Source organism: Miscanthus floridulus, chromosome 16, assembly GCF_019320115.1.
Source record: "Miscanthus floridulus cultivar M001 chromosome 16, ASM1932011v1, whole genome shotgun sequence".
In the NCBI taxonomy this organism is placed as follows: domain Eukaryota; kingdom Viridiplantae; phylum Streptophyta; class Magnoliopsida; order Poales; family Poaceae; genus Miscanthus; species Miscanthus floridulus.
In genome coordinates, this window is record NC_089595.1 from 48,978,858 (window position 1) to 48,990,365 (window position 11,508).

Sequence of the window (11,508 nt, forward strand, 5' to 3'; positions counted from 1 at the left end):
TGCTTAGTCCTTTCGTCTTCTGGATGGATTCACCAAACTCCATCTTCAGGTTTGGCTTCAACATCATGTCCTTTACGTGGTGCTTCTATTGTACCTAGATGAGATGAAAAATGTGGATGTATGAATGCATAGAAAACAAATCATGATGCATTGCAACAGGCATACAAAGGCAAGGACAAGGTAACATCATATTGACTTAAGCACTAGACAGCAAGTCATTCAACTAATTATTGCACAGGCCTATCATGGTAAGGTAGCAAGAAAATAACACTAAGCATTCACTAATGAGGCACTCAAATTAAGATACTTTAAGGAATCATCTAGCACAAGCTAATCCTAGTAATCATACAATCAAGATCAAGCATAAGCAATCAACTCCAAGTATATGCACAAAATCTGGACAGCAACATAATAGCCACTCAATTTTACCATAACTGGAGTTATAGGCTTCCAACAAGGGTGATCCTAGACTTTTTGGAAAGCTGAAGAAATTTTCTACAACTTTGTTATTTACACCTAGAGCTGATTTAAAGGTTAACAAGGTTGAAAACTACTAACAAGCAGATCTGCACAAACTAGGGGAAAGATCTGACAGTAATTTCATAAATATATATCTGAAGTTATAGACATCCAGTAAATATGATTCTTAACTTTATAGAAATATTATTAAGTTATCTATAACTTTCTTATTATCAACTTTAGCTGATTATATAGCTAACAAGGTTAAACAATATCAAGAATGCATCTCTGTCTAGATTTGGACAGAACCTGCCATTCTAGTTTAAACAGATATAACTAAAGTTCTAGACCACCAAAAGTAGTGATCTTAGATATTTTAGAAAGTTTCAGAAAAGCACTAAAACTCTCCTATTATCACCAATACATGATTCCATGATTAAATAAGTCAATCAAAGCAATCATTCAAATCTGTACAGAGGACATGCAAAAGCTGACAGCAAACTTATAAAATCTATAACTCCTAAACCAGTAGGACTAAAATCATGAAATTTTATGACAAGCAATATAAGGAAAATATCTACAACTTTTGTATTCAACATATCTACATAAAACATCACTTGATCCACAAAGTTATCATTACAACAGAAAATACAAATGCAGCCATTTCAGAATGTAACAATTTGATGTTTCACTTGTTTTGCTAACAAAGAGCATACACACATGAGCCATTCAAGAACTTCAACCACCACTAATATACTTAGCAATACTTTATTGAACACCAGTCACTCAAAGCATCACCAAATACAATTACAAGTTTTATCTACAATTATACTTTTATTAATCCTTTCTCCTAATAAACATATATATATAATTTTAGTGATATATGAGAAGAACTAGTTTGGTGCTGAGACTTTTATGAGTGGTAGATGTTATCAAAACATGGCTACTGCACAAATTTCATATGCTCAGGTTTTATAATTTAATTGCTATGAATAAGACAAATCTTAATTATTAATAAACATGTGAGAACAAGATAAATCTAAAGATCATTATTTTCTATACTCATATAGCCATATTAGGGTTTCTCAGGCCACATTATCACCATGCATGGGCAAAGGAACCACATTTGACATTTTTAAACCTACATAAAAATTATAACTTATTTAAAACCATTTATCAAGCCATAAACAAGTTAAATCAATAAATCAATCATATTGCATCCAATGACCATGAAATTTTTACCATAGCACACACATAGCATCAGCAACCTACCATAAAATTTTCACAGCAATTGGAGCACCACAACTTTAGATATGAATTTATCCCTAGAAAACCCTAACTAACCTAGATAAATAAAAACAACAAAAACCTTCTACTAACACATATCATAAGATGACTATACTGTGTATATCTACTCACAAAGATTACAAAAAGTCCTTATTTTCTATTTCACAATTTTCTACAAGTTATTATGATTTTCCAAAGTTTCAGCCATAAAAGAAAAAATAGATTTGCACCGAGGCCCCTAAACTTTCACAAAAATAGACTTCAGCGAATAGGTCCTTATAGGCACTATTCAACTGAGTCATAGCTTCATCACTTACCCCCCTACACTTGCTTCTATTTGGGTGCGATGTCCTTCTTCTTCAACTCGAACAGATACGGAGGGGGCGGTCGGGCTCGGGGGCGACGCTGGCCGGGGGTGGCCGGTTGTGGGCAGTGCTGGCTGGAGGGCGGTGGCCTGGCACACGGGCAGCTAAGGAAGGGGCCGTCCTGGCCAGCTACTGCCTATGGCGGCCCAGCCACAAATGTAGCAGCAACATAGCGGCAGGATGACACCGGGGACGGTGCTGTAGGGAAGGGAAAGGAGAGGGCCAGCGCTGCTAGGGTTATGGTGGTGTGTGCGTGGCGCGGCTAGGCACTGCAGCAGAGGAGGAGAGAGAGCAGCACCAGTAGTAGTAGCGGTAGCTCGACCTTCGGCTCTGCCATGGCAATGGCGAACGCTCAAGGGAGGGAGAGAGAGGCAGAGCGTGATGGAGTGAGAAGGGAGGGCAGTGGTGAAAGCTCTAGTTTGGTTTTAGTGAATTGATGAAACCCTAAGTGCTAAACTATCAAGTGATCATGAGATTGGTAGAACATTCCAAGTGGCGAAGCAAATGAAGATCATATCATGAAGACGGCGATGCCATGGTGATGATCAAGTGCTTGGAATTGAAAAGAAGAAAGAGAAAAACAAAAGGCTCAAGGCAAAGGTATAAATGGTAGGAGGCATTTTGTTTTGGTGATCGAGACACTTAGTGAGTCTGATCACATTTAGGATCGATAGTCGTACTATTAAGTGGGGTGAAACTCATATCGAAATGGGTTGTCAAAGTGCCACTAGATGCTCTAACTCATTGCATATGCATTTAGGATCTAGTGGAGTGCTAACACCCTGGAAAATGTTTGTGAAAATATGCTAACACATGTGCACAAGGTGATACACTTGGTGGTTAGCATATTTGAGCAAGGGTGAAGAAGATAGAGTTGAAAAGGAGTTAGTCACGCTGGTCACAAAGTGACCAAACGCTGGTCTCAGTGGGACCGGTGCGTCCGGTCAATGATACAGCAAAGACGCTGGTGTCGGTCTTTGACCGGATGCTAGGTCACTTGGTGACCGGATGCAATAGAGTGCATCTGGTCTGGCTGATGTGGCAGCACATAGATGAGTCACCATGCGACTGGACATTGGGTGAGTCCGGTCGAGTCCGGTCATGAAAAATCATCTCTGGATGCTTACTGGAAATGACCGGACGCTGGGGCTCAGCATTCAGTCACTTTGAGCTGCTGCATTCGGTCATCACTTGACCGTTGAGATCGAGCGCTCAGTATTTGAAGAGAGGGGACACATGGCGTGCAATGCACAACCAGAAATTGGGGTCCAGCGTCCGGTCAATATGACCGGAGCGTCTGGTCACCCCGTGTTGTGCCTAGTGAAGAGGTACAACAGCTCTATTTTGTGGGGGCATCTATTTAAGCCCCATGGCTGGTTCAAGATCACACTCTTGGCCTTGCATTGACATAGCAACCTTGTGACCTTAGCCAAAGCCCTCCCACTCATCTGCATCATTGATTCATCATATTTGTGAGATTGGGAGAGAATCCAACTGCATTGCTTGAGTGATTGCATCTAGAGGCACTTGGTGTTCATGTTTCGTTGCTGGATTTAGTTGTTACTCTTGGTGGTTCCCACTACCTAGATGGCTTGGAGCAGCAAGGATCATCGAGCAGAGGGTGGTGACTGTCTCCGACTCTGATTGTGGTGATTGTGAGTGGTTCTTGACCTTTCCTCGGTGAAGAGCCAAAAGGTACTCTAGTGGATTGCTCGTGGCTTATGTGATCCTCATGTTGTGTTGGTTGTGTGGCACCCTATTAAGGGTTTGGCATGTGATGCCAATTAGCATGTGAACCTCCAAGTGAGTGAATCGCCACAACGAGGAGTAGCTTGCCGGCAAGTGAGTGAACCTCGGTAAAAAATCATTGTGTTCATCATTTGATTTCGAGGTGATTGGTCTTCATTGGTATTCATTCTTGTGATTAATTGGCTCCTTCCTCGACATGGCGGTATAAACAAATTGCTCACTCTATTTACATTACCGCAAACTAGTTGTCAAGCTCTTTAGTGTAGCTAGTTGTGAGAGCTTGTTAGTTTAGGTTAGTGTGGCTCTTTAGTTAGCCTTTGAGAGCATACTAACTTAGTGTAGTGCTATAGTCATTGTGTGGTTAGAATCTATAGAAACTAGAATTGTGGTAGGTGGCTTGCATTTTTAGTAGGCTAGCACAACACTTGCTTTGCCTCATAATTATCTAACCGGTTTACTAAGTGTTGTTGTAGAAATTTTTAATAGGCTATTCACCCCCCCCCTCTAGCCATTAGGACCATTCAAGTGGTATCAGAGCCGAGGTCACCGTGATTTGAGGCTTAACAACCTTCGGTGTAAAAATGGCTCAAATCAACGACATCAAGAAGCCACCCCAATTTGATGGCACAAATTATCCATATTGGAAATCAAAGATGACAACACATATCAAGTCAATCAATAGAAAAGTGTGGAAGGTGGTAGAAACCAAAATTGAGATTAATGATCTAGAGAATCCCACCATGGCCGAAGAAGTGCTTCTCCAAAACAGTGACATTGCTCTAAGTGCCATTCATGATGCAATTGATGAGAGAACATTTGAGCAAATCAAGAATATTGAGATGGCTCATGAGGCTTGGAAGAAATTGGAGGAATCATTTGAGGGCACTCAAGCCATGAAGGGTGCAAAGGCATATATTCTCAAAGAGAAGTTTGCAAGCTTCAAGATGAAGGAGGATGAGAGTGTGCTGGAGATGTTCCATAGGCTTCAAGTGCTTGTCAATGATCTCAAAGCACTTGGAGAAGAGGTGAAGGACAAGGACTTCTCCCACAAGTTCTTGAGATGTTTGCCTTCAAGATTTGGCACATTGGTCACTATTCTAGTGAGGAGTGGTTTGGACACCATGACACCAAACCAAGTGTTGGGAGATATAATGACCGATGATACATATAGAGATGATGATGAGAAGGAAGAAAAGAAGGAGAAAAAGATGAGAAGAAGGATGAGAAGAAGAAGAGTGTGGCATTCAAGGCCACATCATCCAAGGGCAAGGCAAAGCAAGAAACATCAAGTGAAGATGATGGCTCATGGGATGATGATGATGATGATGAGAAGATGGCTCTCTTTGTCAAGAAATTTGGCAAGTTCATGATGAAGAAAGGGTACCATGCTAGAAGAAAGAAATCTTCATCCAAGAACAAGGAAGAGTCAAGAAGGTGCTTCAAATGTGGAAGCAAAGATCATCTTGTTGCTCAATGTCCATACAATAGCGACAATGATGATGACAACAAGAAGAACAAGAAGAAGGACAAGAAGGAAAAGAAAGAGAAGAAGGACAAGATGACCTTCAAGAAGAAGAAGGGTGGTTCATATGTGGTCACTTGGGATAGTGATGCTTCCTCAAGTGATGATGATGATAGTGATGATGACAAGACCACCAAGAAGAAGGCACTTGCAAGCATTGCTAATCAATGAGAAGCCTTCTCTCTTCGACACTCCATCATGCTTCATGGCTAAGGCCACTAAGGTACAAATTTGTGATGATGGAAGTGATGAGGAACATGATAATGAAAATGAAAATGAAAATGAATGATAGTGATAGTGATGATGATGAACCTACTAAGGATGAACTATTTGACATGCTAGAAGATGCTAAAGAACACTTTGACATCAAGAGAAGGGAATGCAAAAGCTTGCGTAAGGAACTAAAAGCCCTTAAGCAAGCATTTGATGAGCTCAATGCATCTCATGAGAGGCTAGAGGAAGCCCATGAGAAGCTTGGCAAGGCTCACAAAAAGCTTGAAAAGGCTCATTCCTCTTTGCTTGATGAGCAAAATAAAAAGAAGCATGTTGAAACTTGCAATGTAGGCTTAACTTGTGATATAATTGATGAATCATTATCTATGCCTATCATTGTTGCTCCCACTAACCCTTCTTGTAGTACTTCTACTTCCACCTCATCTAGTAGTGATGGTCTCACTTGTGATACCTCACTAATGGTTGAGAATGAGAACCTCAAGAAGGAGGTCAATAAGCTCACTCACACCTTGGCTAAGGCCTATGGTGGTGAGGACCGCTTGCTTATGTGCTTGGGTAGCCAAAGAGCTTCTCTCTACAAAGAGGGATTGGGCTATACCCCAAGAAAGGCAAGGCGGCCTTTGCTCCTCTCAAGACTAGTTTTGTGAAGAACAATGGTCGGTTTTGCACTAGTTGCAAGCAAGTTGGTCATGTAGAGCATGAATGCAAGAACAAAAGCAAAAATGCTAATGTATCCTCAATTAAGATTAATTCTTTCTATGTGCTTACTAAGGGTACAAATGGTATGAAGGCTAAGTTCATTGGTAAACCATGGATGGGCTTCAAAGAAGAAAGCCATTTGGGTACCAAAGAGCTTAGTGACTAACCTTTAAGGACCCAAGGAAGTTTGGGTACCTAAAAAGAATTGATCTTCTTTTGTAGGTAAATTACAAAGCCAGAGGAAGGCATTGGGTTCTTGATAGTGGGTGCACTCAACACATGACCGGTGATGCAAGAATGTTCAACTCAATCAACACCAATGGCAAGTGACGGTTATGATAGTATCACATTTGGTGACAATGGCAAAGGCAAGGTCAAAGGGCTTGGTAAGATTGCAATATCCAATGACATGAGCATATCCAATGTATTGCTAGTAGAGAGCTTGAACTTTAATTTGCTATTCGTGGCTCAATTGTGTGATCTTGGATTCAAATGCATATTTGGGGTAGATGATGTAGAGATCATAAGTGTAGATGGCTCTAACTTGATCTTCAAAGGGCTTTAGATATGAGAATCTATACTTGGTTGATTTCAATGCTAGTGAAGCTAAATTATCTACATGTTTGTTCACTAAGTCTAGCATGGGTTGGTTATGGCATAGAAGGCTTGGTCATGTTGGAATGAAACAATTGAATAGATTGGTTAAGCATGACTTGGTTAGAGGCTTGAAAGATGTTGTGTTTGAGAAGGATAAGCTTTGTAGCTCTTGTCAAGCCAGAAAACAAGTTGTAAACACCCATCCTAAGAAAAGCATGATGAGCACTAGTAAAGCATTTGAGTTATTGCACATGGACTTGTTTGGGCCAACTCAATACACTAGCATTGGTGGTAACAAATATGGCTTTGTGATAGTGGATGATTACACTAGATACACATGGGTATTCTTTCTAGTGGACAAAAGTGATGTGTTTGCAACATTCAAATCATTTGTCAAGGGCATTCACTAATGAGTTTGAAACAACCATCAAGAGAGTTAGAAGTGACAATGGTAGTGAGTTCAAGAACACTAGAATTGATGAGTTGTGTGATGAATTTGGAATTAGACATCAATTCTTGGCCAAGTACACTCCACAATCAAATGACCTTGTTGAGAGGAAGAATAGAACACTCATTGATATGGCAAGGTCTATGCTTAGTGAGTACAATGTGAGTCAATCTTTTTGGGCCGAAGCTATCAACACAGGCTTGCTATTGTAGCAACCGCCTCTATTGTCACCCATTGAAAGAGAAGACACCATATGAGCTCTTGAATGGTAGAAAGCCCAACATTGCATATTTTTGGGTCTTTGGTTGCAAATGCTATATCTTGAAGAAAGGCACTAGATTGGGCAAGTTTGACAAGAAATGTGATGAAGGATTCCTACTTGGTTATTCCACTACAAGCAAAGCATATAGAGTTTGGAATTTGGATAGTGGTACTCTTGAGGAAGTTCATGATGTTGAATTTGATGAAACCAAGGGTTCACAAGTAGAGAATGAGAACTTAGAAGATGTTAGAGGCATTCAACTTTCAAATGCCATGAAGAACATGGATGTTGGTGAATTGAGGCCTAGGCAAGTGAATGATGATGAAGATGATCAAGTGCAAGTGCTCTCTAACTCAAATGTGCAAGATGATACAAATCAAGCTAGTACAAGTGGCTCTCATGACAATGAACAAGATCAAGTGGCTAGTACATCATCTCAACCCAATGATCAAGCAAGTGCAAGCAATCAAGTTCCAATCCTCCAACCAACCAATATTGCAAGGGATCATCCATTGGACACTATAATTGGTGATATTTCTAGAGGTGTACAAACAAGATCAAGATTGGCTTCATTTTGTGAGCATTTCTCATTTGTGTCATCCATTGAACCAAAGAAGATAGATGAAGCATTGAAGGATATTGATTGGGTGAATGCTATGCATGAAGAATTGAATAACTTTACAAGAAATCAAGTATGGGAATTAGTAGAGAGACCAAAGGGACACAATGTGATTGAAACCAAATGTGTCTTTAGAAACAATCAAGATCAAGATGGGATAGTAGTAAGGAACAAAGCAAGATTGATAGCACAAGGATATACACAAGTTGAAGGTCTTGACTTTGGAGAAATATATGCCCTAGTTGCTAGATTGGAAGCAATTAGAATCTTGCTAAGCCTATGCTTGTGCCCACAACATCAAGCTCTATCAAATGGATGTTAAGAGTGCATTTCTCAATGGTTACATCAATGAAGAAGTATATGTTGAGCAACCTCCCGGTTTTGAAGATGAACAAGAAGCCCGACCATGTGTACAAGTTGAAGAAGGCATTGTATGGCTTGAAGCAAGCACCTAGAGCATAGTATGAGAGATTGAGGGACTTACCTACTCTCTAAAGGGTTCATAATGGGCAAGGTTGACACCACTCTTTTCATCAAGAAGATTAGCAAAGACTTGTTTATGTTGCAAATCTATGTTGATGACATCATATTTGGATCAACCAATCAAGACTTTTGTGATGAGTTTGGAAAGATGATGGCTAATGAGTTTGAGATGTCCATGATTGGAGAGTTAAGTTACTTCCTTGGTCTTCAAATCAAGCAATTGAAGAATGGTACTATTTGTGAGTCAAGGCAAGTATATCAAGGACATGATCAAGAAGTTTGGCATGAGTGATAGTAAAGCCATTAGCACACCAATGGGAACAAATGGCAACTTGGATAGTGATGCAAGTGGCAATATGGTGGATCAAAAATTATATCGGTCTATGATTGGAAGCCTACTCTATGTGACCGCATCAAGGCCGGATGTCATGTTTAGTGTATGCATGTGTGCAAGATTTCAAGCCTCACCAAGAGAAAGTCATTTGAAGGCTACAAAGAGAATATTGAGGTACTTGAAGCATACACAAAATGTTGGTTTGTGGTATCCCAAAGGAGCAAAGTTTGAGCTAGTTGGTTACTCCGACTCAGATTATGTGGGATGCAAGGTTGAAAGGAAGAGCACCTCAGGCACATGTCAATTGTTGGGAAGATAACTTATTTCATGGTCATCAAAGAAGCAAAATAGTGTTGCATTATCAACCGCCAAAGCCGAATACATATCCACTGGTAGTTGTTGTGCACAAATACTTTGGATGAAGGCCACTTTGAGTGACTTTGGAATCAAGTTCAAGAAAGTGTCATTGCTATGTGACAATGAGAGTTCAATCAAGTTGACCAACAATCTGGTTCAACATGCAAGAACAAAGCACATTGATGTCCGCCACCATTTCATATGAGATCACCAACAAAAAGGGGACATTTGCATTGAGAGTGTAGGCACCAAAGATCAACTTGCCGATATATTCACCAAGCCATTGGATGAGAAAAGATTTTGCAAGCTAAGGAATGAGTTGAACATATTGGATTTCTCAAAGATATGTTGATGCACCCCCACTTATATGACATGCCTCTCCTTCAAGCAATCCAAGGTAAAAGTTGATTGGCATGGCATACATCCTTGCTAAGGACTTGTTTAGTGTATCTAGACATCTTTCACATTTAATAAGCTCATTCATGAAAATCAAATGATTTTGATGATTGTATGGCACCACTATTGCTTCTATGCTTATTTTGATCTAGTGGTAGCATATGACATGTTTGTGGGCTTGTAAACCTAGTGTTTGATCTAGAAAATGAGCTCTAAGTGTTTAACTCAACATGGTACAAGATAACCCTTATTTGGAGGTGTGAAGAAGCTTGTCCTTGGATCAAACCGAGTTAAATATCTTTGGCCAATGTTCTAGATTGAACCAAATTTAGAAATATGATCCTCACCCCATTGATTGATATTGATAATCTCAACCTATCTACATTTTGAACCTTTGTGGTCATTGATGATAAAGGGGGAGAAAAATAAAGATATTAGTGATATTAGTACATGGGGAGAAAAATAAAGACATTAGTGTACTAGGATAGTGAAAAGACAACAAAGGGGGAAAACATGACATAGGGGGAGAGATATGACAAAGAAAATGGATCAATTAAAATTTTGAGCACACAAGTAGGGGGAGCAAGCTCATGAATTTGTATGGTGCATTTAAATGTGCATTTCATATGTTTGCTTGCATGGCACAAAATTTAAATTTCAATATTCATGCTTGTGTGGTGTATGCTAGTTGTAGGTTTGAATGATGAAATGAAAATCTAGCATGCATAGGTTATCTAGTGATTTTAGTTCCAAGTGTTTCCAAGTGGTATCAAGCTAACCATAGTGCTAAGGATGGTATAATGATGCACTACGATTGGTATCACGCTTCAAAGGTCCATCTTTTATAGCTTAGCATCATTTGGTAGACATTGTCTCCTATATTTCCTATCTAAGCATAATGTGCAAGCTTCAATCCAAACTCTTAGCACATATGTAGGGGGAGCAATTGCTACCAATTAGGGTTCATGAAACTTGTCCATATCCATTACACATGGTAAATATGCTTGGACAAGCAACATGGATTCAACTGAATTTCAAATTCATATCTTTGTGAAAGGGTTGTCATCAATTACCAAAAAGGGGGAGATTGAAAGCTCTCGTTTGGTTTTGGTGAATTGATGAAACCCTAAGTGCTAACCTAGTTTATCAAGTGATCATAAGATAGGTAGCACATTCCAAGTGGTGAAGCAAATGAAGATCATGACATGAAGATGGCGATGCCATGGTGATGATCAAATGCTTGGAATTGAAAAGAAGAAAGAGAAAAACAAAAGGCTCAAGGCAAAGGTATAAATGGTAGATGCTATTTTGTTTTGGTGATCGAGACACTTAGTGAGTGTGATCACATTTAGGATCGATAGCCGTACTATTAAGAGGGGTGAAACTCGTATCGAAATGCGGTTGTCAAAGTGCCACTACATGCTCTAACTCATTACATATGCATTTAGGATCTAGTGGAGTGCTAAAACCCTTGAAAATGTTTGTGAAAATATGCTAACACATGTGCACAAGGTGATACACTTGGTGGTTGGCATATTTGAGCAAGGGTGAAGAAGATAGAGTTGAAAAGGAGTTAGTCACGCTGGTCACAAAGTGACCAGACGCTGGTCTCAGTGGGACCGGTGCGTCCGGTCAATGATACAGCAAAGACGTTGGCATTGGTCTTCGACCGAATGCTGGGTCACTTGGTGACCGGA